This window comes from Uloborus diversus, chromosome 2 (genome assembly GCF_026930045.1).
Source record: "Uloborus diversus isolate 005 chromosome 2, Udiv.v.3.1, whole genome shotgun sequence".
In the NCBI taxonomy this organism is placed as follows: domain Eukaryota; kingdom Metazoa; phylum Arthropoda; class Arachnida; order Araneae; family Uloboridae; genus Uloborus; species Uloborus diversus.
In genome coordinates this window covers 221492858-221509079 of record NC_072732.1, presented here as the reverse complement: position 1 = coordinate 221509079, position 16222 = coordinate 221492858, and the positions used below count along the sequence as shown (strand labels likewise).

General features: G+C 33.6%; 1 protein-coding gene across 1 annotated transcript in view; it reads left to right on the top strand.

The window, feature by feature from the left end:
- The window catches only part of LOC129217719 (transforming growth factor-beta receptor-associated protein 1-like), a gene marked incomplete at its 5' end in the record, with an annotated part of 53126 nt that overhangs the window by 26773 nt on the left and 10131 nt on the right, over positions 1-16222 (top strand).

The window sequence follows — 16222 nt, the reverse complement described above, 5'->3', positions numbered from 1 at the left end:
AGTTTTTGGCACCATCTACCTGGTATTATTTTAAATATGCAGTAACACATGTAATACGCTCCAGTCGGGAAAAAGTTATCTCTGAAGATCAAAGCAAATGATATTACAAGCAATTTTTAAAAATTGTTATTTAAATACAAATACAAAAGTGACAACCAGCAACAGGCTCTGGGCCCAGCTAGACTGGTCCTAGTCAATTTACAATCCCCAGTGAAGATCAATGGCCCTCTTAAAACTGTCTACTCCTTTGCTCATTACCACCTCTTCCGGTAAGCTGTTCCAAGGTTCCACTACCCTGCTAAAATAATAATTTTTCCTAATATCCAAGTTAGCCTGAGATTTAAATAGCTTAAAACAATGACCCCTTGTCCTGTTTTCAGTGCTAAACTTTAGCCCCGTAACATCTTTCGTTTTAATAAATTTAAACAGCTGAATCATGTCCCCTCGGTCTCTTCTTTGCTCAAGACTGTACATTTTTAGCCTTCTAAGCCTGGAATCATAATCTAAGTGGGAAAGTCCACTTATTAGCCTTGTAGCCCGCCTTTGAACCCTTTCCAATACATTAATGTCTTTCTTAAGATAAGGAGACCAAAACTGAACAGCATACTCCAAATGGGGTCTTACCAAACTTCTATATAAGGGCAGAAGAACTTCTTTAGATTTATTTGCAATAGATCTATTGATAAACCCAAGTATCTTATTGGCCTTGTTACTAGCAATGCTGCACTGTTGGCTAAACTTTAAATCCTGACTTATTAAGATCCCCAGATCAGTAACTTTGTCTGCCTGACTAATGACTGAACCTTGCAAATAATAGCTTGTACACTTATTTCCATGCCCTAAATGTAGCACTTGACATTTCCCAACATTAACAGCCATACCCCATTTATCAGCCCACTCCGTAATATGATCTAGATCCTCTTGCAGCTGATTTGCTAGTTCTTCATTTTCTACAGTCCCCATAACTTTGACATCATCAGCAAAACAATTCATGTTCCCAGAAATATTTTTGTGAATATCGTTCATAAAGACAATGAACAAAACAGTCCCTAACACTGATCCTTGAGGAACCCCGCTTAAGACCTCACTCCAATCAGAATAATTTCCCCTTACAACTACTCTTTGTTTCCTTCCGGTCAGCCAGTTTTTTACCCAAATGAAAGTTTTCCCTCCTATTCCTATATCAGGGGAATATTCGATAAAGGTGCTTTTCCAAATGTTGCCAAATGTTGGCGATAAATCTCTCTTATGGCAACCAAGCCCCACTGTCGCAATACTACGGCAACCTTACTATTTTCCCCTTCCCTGGCGATAAACTGCTCTCATAGCAAACCGGCGCCACTACGGGGGTATTACGGTAACTCCTTTATTTCTCTAACCCTACTACCCACCTACCCACTCTACGGAGCGGAGCGCCCCTTGCCTTTCCCCCCACCCCCGCTTTTCGCATTTCGGAAGGGAGTGCAGTGGTAAATTCACCTCGTGGCCAAGTTTTTTAAAATTAATTTAAATTGGGCGGTTTTTTTTTTTTTTTTTTTTTTTTTTTTCAAAAAACTAAGAGGATCTTATTGAAAACATGCAAGCAGTGAGTACAACTTTTTACTTTTTTTAAATTTAAATTTGTAAAATAGTTTTTATAAAACGGCATGGGATGCATTTCATTGTTACATAACCACCCCCTCTTTTGTAGTGCTTAATTTTACAAAAATAATTAATTTCTTGGAGTCTAATATTTATTTTAATCCTAAATTTATCCTTTCTAATCATTTTTTTATTTTTTTCAGTCCAGATGTATTTAGATTTTGCTCTAATCAGGCTAAACCTATTTGCAACTATGCCGTTTTATTTTTGTGATTTTATGTGTTTTCCTTCAACTGTTGCTAAATTTTTTGGCCCCCATTTCCAGACGCTATTTTTTTCGCTCTGCAAATGAAAAAGAAAGGGTGAAAATATTTTTTTTCTATCCTACTTCCGTGGAAAATGAATGAATTTCTCGTGTTTTGTAGGATTTATTTTTTAATTGAATTTTTAAGGGTTTATTTATTTAAATGAGTTAAATAATAGTGTTTTTGAGGATATTTCCCAAATTAATTTTTGATTTGATGTTTGTTTTAATGTTTTTATAACTGTTTTATTAAAATTCATTTGTCTGGTTATAGTAGTATTTTACTGTATTTTTGGGAGTTTATTTATTTTGATTAATTTATACTTAGTGTTTTTGAGGAGTTAATTATTCAGATTAATTTCTGTTTTGCTGTGTTAAGTTTGTTTTCATGCTCTTTTACCGTTTTACTAAAAATATATCTATCTAGTTTTCGGAGCATTTTATTGTATTGTTTAGGGTTTATTTATTTATATTAGTTTATAATTAGTGTTTTTGTGCATTAAATTATTCAAATTAATTTCTTTTTTAATAGATTAATTATTTGTTTTAAAATGCTTTTTACCGTTTTTTAAAGAATTTTTTTTGCCTAGTTTTCGTTGCATTTCAATGTAATTTTGAGTTTTTTTTATTAGATTAGTTCATATTTAGTGTTTTTAAGCAGTTGAGTTTTTTAGTATTTTTCTCGAGATTTAGTTGTTTTTGAACCTTTTGTTTACATTTTGATGTTCCAATTTCTTGTATTTCTGATGCAAAAACTCCATTTCATTCATTTTCCAGTAGGTTAGTAAAAAAAAACATACGTTTCTCCCCCCTTTTTTTCATTGGCAGAGCGGGAAAAATAGCGCCTAGACTTTGGCGCCAAAAAATTTGGCGAACTTTGAAAAAGTCGCCAAGACGCACCTTTATCGAAAACATACCCTATATCAGCTAATTTCCTAATTAGAGCAACATGCAGTACCTTATCGAAAGCTTTTTGAAAATCAATGTAAACAACATGTACAGTAGGGTGGAACGAAAATGACCTTAAATTTGTTTTTCAATATTTTTGGTTTGCCGTAGGGGAGAAAAGTTGTCATTTAAGTTGAAAAAGAAGCAGAAGAAATTTCAACGCTTTACTACAACATCTTTAGGTGCCGCAACGAGCTTAAAGTTTGATAATAACCGAAATTTCCATTTAACAATGAAATTCCTTTTTATGCTTTCCTACTGTATATAACGTCACAAAATATGGCTGTAAATACATTTTTTAAGCATTATATTAGGAAAAAAATACTAATTACAAAATACAGTTTAAAAAAATCATAATCTTTACTAATAATAAAGCTGAAAGTCTGTCTGGAGATCTAGATCTCTGTCTGGATTTATGTGATGCGCATAGCGCCTAGACTTTTCAGCTGATTTTCATGAAATTTGGCACAAAGTTAGTTTGTAGCATGAGGGTGTGCACCTCGAAGCGATTTTTCGAAAATTCGATTTTGTTCTTTTTCTATTCCAATTTTAATCACATTTACCCGAGCAAAATTATAAGATGGGCAAGTAAATTACCAAGTTATCATAACGTGGGACCGTAACATGGGTAAGCCAATTGGGGAGAATTCTTCTTACATTATTTGTAAATATACAAGCAAACCAAATGACCTTTTAATTTTTCTACAACGGGCAAAGCCGTGCGGGTATCACAAGTATACTATAAAAGACATTAACAATTCCATTTTTACCATTTAAAGTATTCTTAATGATTGTAAATAAATGGTTAAACTTTTATGATGTTTGTGTCTACTTCTTTGACACATCAAAGTGTTTTTTTTTTTTTTTTTTTGTACCAAATAACTCTTTTTTCCAAATAACTCTTGAGTCAATTTTTCGTCTCCTACGACTGAAACATACTTTTTAAGAACCGCTTAGTGGTTACAAGTTTCACTGTGAGGGATTAACTAGACAAATGTTTTACCAAGGGGGGGGGGGGGGGGTTCGGTTATTTCATTTTCACCCCACGAGATCAAATCGATGTAATCTTTGGCAGCAAAAATTATTTGTTGAACTTTAAACTTCTTAACCCCGCCTCTACTTAGTGCTCTTGCATTCAACACACGTCCTAATCCAAGTTCTCCTACATTTCTACGCTCTTTGCATAACATAGCCAAATGGATATTTTCTGTTGCATCAAAATACCCATTTCTTTATATAACCCGGTCTATAATGTTCTTAAAATGATGAGAGAGATATCGTGAATGTAAGATACGTTCAAATAAATGTTTAGAGCCGTAAGTACGAGAAGGTTTCAACTTGATCTTAAACCATACAGGAGCATACGCTTTGCCCACTTGATCTGTACAAGAAACGGATCCTTTCTTGAAAATGTATGAATGAATAATGATTACTATTAATATATTTCAATGTTATTATTTGTTTCAAACAATTTTAGCGAAATGCCACGCCCATATAAAGGAAACTATACTTTACTACACTTTAACAAAGTACTGAGTCAGAGTCTTGAGATTTTCAGTCGGATTTTTAGTTGCCACGTACAATCAAAATATACGGTTTGCAAATGTAAGTCATCTGGAGTGGGGAAGTTTTTCCAGGTTCCTTGAAGATAAATCTAGTGAGCAAGTCCCACTTGATATAGTGACACACATATCCAATACATATTTGTGATCGGTACTTATATCCTGTATGTTCTGAAAAAGAACGTTATTTTCAATAGGTAAGGAAGTAACCACAGGAAGATTAAAACAGATTTCTAGCTGTTGACCTATTTTGTCTATAAATTCGTTTGATTCTTTCGTTTTACCATCTAAGAATCCATTAGGCTTATATTTCTGTTGTCTCAAAGAAGCTCTTGACCAAATGTAATCTATTCTGGAAACTAAAAATTCATATATATATTTCCCTTACAGAAAGATCTTTTCCAGCCGCACTTTCTAGGCCGTGTCTAATAAAACAGTAGCATTTCATTACATCTTCGTAAGTAGGTAGAAAACTTCATTGAAATTGCTAAAGATTCCAAAAATAGGACATTCTGACGTTTGTCTCGTCTGCACTTGTTTAGACTGAGCCACTGCAACCAGTGAGCTGATTGCAACTCACGACAATGAAGTATCTTACCAACTAACGAAATTTTACGTTACTCACTAACTCAACTCGACAAAGAAATTGACACTTGATCTGAGCCTGGCCCCACTCACACAAATCACTGCTGACCAGCCCCGCCCCATTTACACATCCGCTGCTGCAATGACTCAAGCTCCCAGATGCCAGTGCATTCGGCAAAAAGTGCGTTTTTGCGAAACTTACTTCGCTCTTGCGGCACCTCAAGACATAATCCGAACAACAAAAAAAAGTTATTTTGCGACCTGTTTGTTGTATAATATATTCAGACATAATTGGTCTTGCCATTTAAACAACCCTCTATTGTCATCATAAATATATACGTATCAATTTTCTCATTGTTTGTCTCACTGTCCGGTAGATGGCGCCATGAGTAGACATCAACTGTGTTTTTTCTGTGGGATATAAGAAGTAAGATCACAGAGGGTTTGTGTGGTATTTGGTGTGTGGCTATCTTGTAACATGGTGCTTTCTTTTCCTCATGTCCGAATGGGTGTATTATATAGAATATTCACCTTACAGGTATGAAGTTAAATGTTCATCCATCCTGTTTTGCAACGTACATTGTAATTTCTTTAACTTACCAACTATTTTAGACTTTTAAATAAAAGCTTTTTATAGCAGAAGTATCTTTCCTTGTAATGTGTAATATTCACTCTGCTTAGTGTTAGACAGTATTAGAATATGTCAGATATCTTGGCTAATGGCGTTTGATATTCTGTACATAACATTTGGTTATGGGCCAGTTATCATGCTAGTTCTAGTATTTAATTGTATAAGTAAGGAAGAATATTTTTGAATGACCTTCATTATTATCGCTAGTATTTTGAGTAAAAGTGAAAATATCATTTGTTTTCCACTTAAACATACACCTATTCGGACTTTGAGGAAAATTGCACAAGATGGCTGCCAAGTATAAACAAGAATGAAACGATGTATGAAGATGGGGAGGCCATGTTTTATCCCCATATAAAAGTTTTATTTCAATAGTAATAGTTATTTCTCACAATTTTTTGAGAAACATTAAAATTTTAATGAGGAATTTTTTGGAAATTTAAAAAAAAAAAAAGTAGAAATTGAACTTTAAATTTTTTGAAAAAAAAATTTTTTTTTGCTGGACTTGTCTGTTTTTTTTTCCAAATTGAAATATGGCACTAATTCAGCCTGCAATTGAAAAGCTGAGTGCAAATAACTACGCAAGTTGGGCACAAGACATTAAATTCGTACTTATTGAAAGAGGAGTATTTACGACTATTAATACTGACATTCCTAAAATAAATAAAGAGACAAATATTACGGCTAAAGAAGTTGATTTTATATCTAAATCGCAGACTGCACTTGCTCTCATCTATTTGAGCATTACTCCATCATACAGACAAATCATTGAGTCATGTGATACAGCAAAGGAAGCCTGGATTCTACTGAAGACACATTACGAACCAGATAATCGGTCCAGACATATGCAGCTCTTCTCTGAACTATTAGTTTGCCGTCTACAACCTGAAGAGAAAATTGACTTATTTTCGTCAAGAATATGTCACATCGCCGAACAGCTGAAATCCATTAAGCAACCAGTTCCTGAAATTTACTTGACCTTTCAACTACTAAGACATCTGCCTGATGCATTCAAGCCAATCGTCCAAGCTATTCTCAGATGGGATGACACTAAGTTTAACTACAGAGATGTGCTCCTTGAGCTGATTTCTGAGGAATCCCGCCTACTCCTTAGAGAACAGGACAGGACCGCCAATTTTCTTCCAGAGGTCCAGTACACCAAGAGGAGGATGAGATGCTACAGATGTGGACGATGGGGACACAGTAAACAGCAGTGCCGTGTTCTGACAAAAGCCAGGAGTGACGACTCATCTTCAACGGAAGCTGACCGTACTACAGGTACAGACAAGAATCTAAACAAGAAGAGTAGAAATAAGAGTTTCAAAACCAAGAAAAGGTCCAAGAAATCTTCCAAAGGGCATTTCGACTCCAGAAGTTCTTCCAATGAACATTCCGACTCCAGAGATTTTTTCAGTAAAACAGGTACTCTTTCATTTTTTACACAGGCTAGCTATACAAGCAGCAAACAAACCCAGAATGCATTTGTGTTTGATTCAGCTTCTTCTCATCATTTTGTAAAAGATAAATCTTTTTTTGTGGACTTTACTCCAATAAAAGAAGAAATGTCAGTAGCTGTAAAGGGTAATACTTTTCCAATTGAAGGTAAAGGAACTGTAAAATTGAAAATAGGTCATCAAATTTTTAAATTTACAAATGTCATATATTGTCCAAAATTGCGTAGAAACCTGATTTCTGGTCCTCAACTTGATGTTAAAGGAGCAGAATTTGCAGGTGGTAAGGGTAAGGTAAAAGTAACTCGGCAAGGTCAATATCTTTTTTCAGCCACACTAGATAACGGTGTTTATTATGTTTATCCTAAGGTTCTTAAGAATATCCCTAAAAAGGTTCATTTCGAAGCCTCTGTTGTTGAAAATAATGAAATTCAAAAATGGCATAATCGGTTTTCTCATGTTAGTCCTGAATTGATTGTAAATACATGTAATCACGAATGTGTCAAAGGTCTTCCTAAACTTAAAAGTAAGAATTTTTTTTGTGAAACATGTCAAATTAACAAGTAAAGGAGAGTATCCTTTAAATCTTTAGGGGAGGTTACAACTAAAAAACCACTGTCTCTTCTTGTAATGGACATTTGGGGACCTGCCAAAACTGTAGGTAAAAAGGGGGAAAGATATTTTTTGAGCATAATTGATGATTTCTCACGTAAAACAGCAGTTTACCCCATACGTAGTAAAAGTGATGCATTTAGAATTTTCAAACAACATATAGCTAGAGCTGAGAGGTTTCTAAATAAAAAAGTAAAGAAAATTAGAACTGATAATGGTCGCGAGTTTGACAATGAACAGTTTACACAATTTTGTAGGGAAAAGGGTATCAAACATGAATTTACAAACACATATAGTCCAGAAATGAACGGAATTTCTGAACGCTTTAATCAAACTATTATAAATGGTGTTCGTACAATTTTAGACGAAAGTGGGTTAGAAGTTTTTGGCCCGAAGCGGCATTGTATTTTTCTTATACATGGAACAGATTATGTCACAAAAACCAAACTAAAACTCCTTTTGAATTGTATGGAGGAAGACAACCCTCAGTAAAGCATTTAAAACCCTGGGGGGTACCTGTGTTTATGGGAATTTCAAAACAACACCGGGGTAAATTTGATGCAAAAGCAAAGAAAGGTGTGTTTGTCGGCTATGCATTCAGAACCAAAGGTTATCGCATATGGCTTCCTAAAGAAGACAAAATTGTTGAGACTGTTAATGTATCTTTTAAGGAATCTTTACCTGACAGACAGAGTAATAGTGGAGCAGTGCTGGGTTCCAAATGTAATAATGAATCTGATAGTTATGATTCTAATAATAAGTCAGAGGTTGAGTCAAATGACAGGTATTATATTACTTCTCCTCTTAGGTACAGTAAATCACCTTCGGATGAAGTATTAAAATCCAAAACAAGTGAAAGTACAACCCCTTGTACAAGTTTAAGGAGGGTTACCTGGGAACGAGAAGCAAAACCTCAACCAGATGGAACACGTACTGATATATATTACTATGAACATGGGGAAAGGGAAAGATTAAGATCACACAAGGATGTTGAGTTATATTGCAAACGAAACAATATTTTATATGAAAAAGAACTGTTTGATTTCAAAGGTAGTAATACAAGCCAAGGTATTGTCTCAAATATTCAATCTGAATATTGTCACTCAGACATTTCAGACATTGATGGTGATTCAATCTTATCTAGTTCAGATTCTCCTTCTGCTAACAGTTCAGCATGACTAGGGGAGGTCACAGTTCCCAGAACTTATAAGCAAGCAATAAAATCTTTCCAAAAAGACAGGTGGTATCAAGCAATGAAAGATGAGTTAGAAATTTTTGACAAGAGACAGGTCTGGGAATTGGTAAAATTACCGGAGAAAGTCATTCCATTAGGATGCAGATGGGTTTACTCTATTAAGAGAAATGACCAAGGGGAGATTGCTCGATATAAGGCAAGATTATGTGCACAAGGCTTTAAACAAGTACAAGGCGAGTCTTTTGATCTCTCTTTTAGCCCTGTTGTCAATATAAGTATCATTCGCTTCTTTTTCTCTCTACTTGTGTCATGTAAAGGTTGGACTCATTTGCAATGTGATGTGAAGTCGGCTTATCTGTATGCCCCTTTATCTGAAGAAATTTATCTTGTTCAACCACCGGGATTTTGTGTAAAGGGAAAGGAGGATTATGTTTACAGATTAAAAAAGGCATTGTATGGTCTCCATCAATCTGGAAGAGTCTGGTATTTTGAAATCAACAAAATTTTAACAGAATTAGGTTTTGAAAAGTATAATTGGTGTAATTGTGTATATATATTCAAAAGTGATGTCATATTACTACTTTATGTAGATGATATTGTCTTATTTGGTAGATCTGAGAAACATATTAACAAGGTTCTAAATTTGTTGAAAAAACATTTTGATTTAAAAATACTTGGTCAAACTAAAAAGTTATTGGGAGTTGAATTCGAGGAAAATGATAATTCTATCTTAATTCATCAATTAAGTTACATAAATGAAATATATGATAAGTATAAAGAGTATAATCCTCCTATCTCTTCTCTCCCTATAGCCAAGGGTTCTGTTTTTTTCCAAATCTCAATCTCCTAAATCACAAGATGAAATTAATGAAATGCAAAATTACCCTTATAGAAATCTTTTAGGCTGTTTATCTTTTCTGGCAAGCCGTACAAGACCAGATATTTCATACGCTGTAAATGTTTTCAGCCATTTCCAGAACAATCCTGGAATGGTTCATTGGTCAGGTCTGTCAAAATTATTAGGTTATGTTTATTTAACTAAGAATCTGAAATTAAATTTGACTTGTACAAACATTCATATAATTACATACAGTGATGCTGATTTTGCATCTAATCGTGATGATCGTACATCAATGGGAGGACAACTTATACTATTGGGTAAAGCCCCTATAATGTGGCGTACTTCTAAGCAAAAAAGTATTTGCTTGTCTACAATGGAATCAGAATTTGTCTCTATGGCTGATGCTGTTAAAGAACTAATATGGTTTGATCGCACATTAAATGAATGCATAGATAGAAAAGTTATCAGTGACCGTAAAGTTCAATCTTGCTTGTATGTAGACAATTTAGCCACTATTGATTTTGTTAAATCTCCCATAGAGAACCATCGTACAAAGCATATAGATGTCAAACTTTTCTTTGTTCGTGATTTGTTCTTTAAAGATATTTTCAGCATAAAATATGTAAAAAGTAAAAATATCCTTGCTGATGCTTTTACCAAACCTCTTACCAAAGGTGACCTGAACAAATTTTTGAGTGATATTTTTGAAATGACATGAAGTACAATGTTTTTTTTTTTTTGATATTTAAGTGTTTATTACATATGAATCTCACTTTGATACATTAATACCTGATTTTGTATTAAATTGATTATCCATAATCTTTTTTCATCCAGTTTGATACTTAGTAAACCAATTTAATTTCCCGCCTGATTGTTTTAACTGTGCTTGGTTTGGCCTACTCCTTCTGGCTTGAGCAGCCTCGGGAAACGTTTCGTAGGGGTGTTTTATTGTAAATGCCAGAAAGTCATTGGGTGTGGATTATCCAAGTATCAGGGTTACATGAGGGCCTTGCGCGGGCATGTTATTTTTAATTTTGTAAGACCCTATTTTGATAATTGGCAATGTCACTAGGTCCCGGTTTAACAGTATTATTGCTGGCTCTGAATTTTTTTTTAAATTGTCATAGTATCAATATGTTTATACAAATACATTAGTGTCTTTACAATTAAATATGTATTAAAATAATTTTTGAAGTATTAATGAAAGTCATGTTTTTCATGTATATGTGTTTGAACGCAGGATATCATGAATTCTCTTATCATGGAAAAGTAGCTAAACATAGTGCAATATTTAAGTATTGAAAAAAAAAAGGTCTTGGTCATGATTGTCCTTTATGAAACATAATAGTCTTTCTATTTACAGATCTTATATAAGTTATTTTAGGACTTGTCTATATGAACTTTTTTCAGAAAAATGCTATTTTTGCAGAAAGAAGACATTTTTGTAAAATGTTTCAGATATTCAGGGCTCCCAAATGGTCCGCTTTTCCCGCCAAAGTCCGTTTTTTAGGGTTAAGTCCGCTTTTTAACATTTTGGTCCGATTAGTCCGCTTTTATATTGTTTTTACTTAAAAATCAGATTTTAAAAATTTTCCATTACATTAAAAGATACGCGCGGCCGCAGCGCCTTAACCTGACTTTCCCGTATTATTTCGCTTCAGATTGACTCCTCCTTCAACCGCTGCAGCATGGAAATCTATAAAAAATAGGTTTGGGGGAGGAGTTATGACGTTGAATCGCTGAGCAGGGTGCTACCGATATTTCTCGGAATATCAGCCTCGCGTTTGCAATAATGAATGAACTTTCCGATCTCGGATCTCGATAACTCGAATATTCCTTTATCTCAAAGTTTTCATTGGATCCCAAACTCTTGAGACTGTTGTGGAAACTTCCCATAACTCGGAACGTTTTAGTCGGTCCCTTGGGACTTAGAGTTGTCGCGCGTTGACTGTAATAGTAACGCTGCTATGAACCACCCCTTTTGCAAATGAATTTGGAAGTAATCTCATGGCGCATGCGCCGTTTTTTTACAGGCGCATATGTTCGTAAATTTTACGCCCTTGAATAACCTTGAAAAGTTCCTGAAAAAAAAAAGTTTATTTCCCGAGTGCTTGAAAGCCTTAAAAAAGTTTCTTTATTGCTTGAATTCTTTCAAAAATCATTACAAGCAATCTAAAGCATACTTTAGATTGCTTGTAATTCTTTTAAAAATATTTCATCAGTGCAATTTTCTGAACATAGGTTCGATATGCAGTATCGCGAAAAATTGCTTTCGTGTTTGAGGTTTCAATCCTTTTGCATCTGGTAAATATTTTGATGTTTTTTACAATCGGAAGTTATTTTGACATGTTCTACCTTAGATTAGCTTATTTTTCGTTTAATTTCAATAATTAACGAAGGAATTAGTTTAGAAACCATGACAACATTAAACTTACTCGGACTTCGCGGAAAACTGCTTCTCGCGTTTGAAATTTCAATCCTTTTGCATCTTGTAAATATTTTGATGTTTTTGACAGCAGGAAGTTATTTTGACATATACTACTTTAGATTAGCTTATTTTTCGTTTAATTTCAATATTAACGAAGGAATTAGTTAGGAAAGCATGACAACATTGAACTTACTCGGAGTTCGCATAAAACTGATTCTCGCGTTTGCAATTTCAATCCTTTTGCATCTTGTAAATATTTTGATGTTTATGACAATAGAAAGTTATTTTGACATATACTACTTTAAATTAGCTTATTTTTCGTTTAATTTTAATAATTAACGAAGTAATTATTTTGGAAACCATGGCAACATTGAACTTACTCGGACTTCGTGAAAAATGAGGTTTAGTGTTTGAAATTTCAATCTTTTTGTATCATGAAAATATTGAAATATTTTGCCCGATCGAATGTTATTTTCCCAAATGCTACCTTAGATTTGCATGTTTTGTTTAATTTAGTAGAAAATAAATAAATTTATTTTATGGGAAGTATGCCAAAATTGAACTTGGTTTGTGAAATTTTGCTTATCTGAGCTTTCAATCGTTTTGCATCTAAGAAATATTTTTATATTATTGGCAATTTGAAGATGTTTTGACATGCTACATTAGATTTACTTGTTTTAATTTTTATATAAATAACTATGTTTTTTAAATTCAAATTTCTAGTTTCGCAAACTTAATTTTAATTATTATTAGCTTATTTTCGGTTATTACTGTTTTTGTTTTGGGGGAGGGGATATTAAATGTAAACAATTGAGTGCATACCATTTTAACTTTGTGTTTGTATTTAAAACAAAGTTGAACTATAAAATTTTACAAAGTTGAATTTATGTACATCATTTCATTTTCATGATGCCTGTTAAAGAAGGGAATTAGTCCCCCCCCCCCATAAAAGTTGAAAGCACTTATGGCCTTGCGATCATGGAGGTTTTCTTTTTTTTGTTTTTTTTTTAATCTAAGTTTCATGATTCTGGAAAATATACTTTAAATATGAAAATTGCGAAACTAAGCCTCATGTGATCTGCTTCTCATTGTAATTAAGCATTTCAGACATTTTTAGGAAAACTTTCAATACAGTAACTCTTTTATCAGTGTCTCTTGTAGAAGAAACAGTTTGTTTTCCTATACTTTTTATATTACTTTCTGTTATTTATATGTTAGCATTAAATGAAATCTGCATGAAATATTTATAGTGCAAATTTAGGGTAGTACCTTGAAAAATATTTTTTTTTTACGCTTGAAAAGTGCTTAAATTTTTTTCTCCCTAAAGGGTATGAACCCTATGATAAGAGATTTAATTTAAAATTCAAATATAAAATAATTTTATTTAAAACTCAGTTGTAGCTTTGTTGAAAATCAAAACAATATTTTTTAGGTTTCAGTGTGAGTCATGAGGAAGTGCAAATTTCTCAGCAAATAGTTAGATGCAACTGATGAAGATGGGAACAAAATTAGAGACATTAGAAAAACAACAAGATAATAACGTTTTTTGTTAAGCGTATGATAACGCTATTATAAAGCATTACAAGACGAAAAACATAAAAACAATTTTTAACTAAAGATAAAGTGCAGCTTCATCTATCCTTCAGTGAGACTACCAGCATCCCTGGTTCAAGTCAAAATGTATCATTATGCCTATTTAGTTCTAAAGAAGCTGCCTTAAGTGCTGAACTAAGTGCCTCCCCCCCCCCTTTTCAAATATTTGTAAATAATATTATTCAATGGATAAAAATATCAGTTTCACAGGTGATAAAAGAATTGTATCATTATTAATAGTTAATTAATGAATTATCTTCACGAATTTAGTAGCTGGCATCTAATTTGCCTTTTGGTTCTTCCCTGGGTTTAACTATGAGTGGTCCTCCCAAGGTCCTCTTTTGATCCTAATTGGTCCTCTTTAGTCCCCTTTTTGATTGAAAATGGTCCTCTTTTACCCTTTTCTGAAGCTAAAATGTGTTGGGAGCCCTGGATATTTCATATGTTTATCTTGATGTTACTTGGATTTTTTCCATGGTAGTATTTGGAGTTTAGTGTTATACAAGTTGTTGGTAACTTATTTTTATATGGTTAGCAGGATTAACCAGTTATAATTATTTACAGTAAAAAAAATATATATATAATTTTAGTATTGTTATATTTATATGTTATCATAATTGTTATATATTATGTTAAGTTTTTATCTTTCATATATCTGTATTAAATGTAATCAGGGTTGGATTGTTCGAAACAGTTGTATAAGCTTATGAATAGTATGAATAGTTTTTTTAAAGTGTCAAGAGGGGAGGCCATGTTGTATAATATATTCAGACATAATTGGTCTTGCCATTTAAACAACCCTCTATTGTCATCATAAATATATACGTATCAATTTTCTCATTGTTTGTCTCACTGTCCGGTAGATGGCGCCATGAGTAGACATCAACTGTGTTTTTTCTGTGGGATATAAGAAGTAAGATCACAGAGGGTTTGTGTGGTATTTGGTGTGTGGCTATCTTGTAACATGGTGCTTTCTTTTCCTCATGTCCGAATGGGTGTATTATATAGAATATTCACCTTACAGGTATGAAGTTAAATGTTCATCCATCCTGTTTTGCAACGTACATTGTAATTTCTTTAACTTACCAACTATTTTAGACTTTTAAATAAAAGCTTTTTATAGCAGAAGTATCTTTCCTTGTAATGTGTAATATTCACTCTGCTTAGTGTTAGACAGTACTAGAATACGTCAGATATCTTCGCTAATGGCGTTTGATATTCTGTACATAACACTGTTGAGCATAAAAATTGCTTTTCGACAGCATTTGAAGCATAAAGATAAATTTGAAATTTTTTTTAAAAAATTTAAAATGGAGCAAAAATTGCAATTTTGCAAAACTTGAATCTCTTTGCGGCACCTCAAGACGTGCTTCAATATTTTTCATATTTTTTTACATCTTGTTTGCATGAAAAGGCAACTTTTCTGCACTACGGCAAATTGAAAATCAAAAACTTTTTTTTTCGTTCCACCCTAATCTACAGGCTTCTTATTGTCCAAAGCCATGGTAACTTTGTCATAGAAATGTAATAAATTAGTTGCACAAGATTTACCTTTCCTGAAACCGCACTGAAAACTAGTCAATAGATTATTAGTCTCTAGAAAATTTACTATCTTAATTTTCATCAATGTTTCAAAAATTTTGCAAACCACCGAAGTTAGACTCACAGGTCTATAATTTCCCGCACTCCCTTTAGACCCTTTCTTGAAGAGCGGTGTAATGTTAGCCAGCTTCCAGTCCTCTGGCACTGTCCCCGAATTATAAGAAGCATTGAAAATGTTTGCGATTACATCTGCTAATTCCTCTGTACATTCAACTAAAATTTTCGGATAAATATTATCTGGCCCCGGAGCCTTAGTCTCTTTAATTTTTTTCAAATGAAGTAAAACGTCATCCCTGGAAAATACAAAGTCCTCAAGCTGTACTATAGCTTGTGTCTTGTTGGTGTCAACTGTTGAGATACAGTTAAAAACACTCGAAAAAAAGTTATTGAGAACATTAGCAATATCGTCCTGAATCAAAATTCCGTGCTCATCAACCAGTGGCCCAATATGACTATTTCGAACTTTCCCCGAATTAGCGTATGCAAGAAACCTCTTGGGATTCCTGTTTATGTTATCTGCCAGTCTTTGCTCCAACTCTCTCTTCTGAATTCATACCAAATACTTAAATTTACGCCTTGCCTTACAATATTGGAGCCTATCTGCACTGTGACCTGTTTCTCTAAACCTATGAAAAGCAGCTTGCTTGTAATTTAGAGCGTCTTTAGTTTCCCTGGAGAACCACATTCTCCAAATTTTAGTGTTGACACCTTTTCTCCTAAAAGGAACATGATCCCTAACCGTATTCGCTAGATTTTCCTTAAACTCTGCCCACTGAAGATTCACATCGCTAGTGTCCAATCCAGAAGAAAAACTGCTTTCAAACTCTGCCGAAGTGCCACAAAGTCAGTATTTCTGAAATTGGGCACAAACCTAAAATTCTCTACTTTG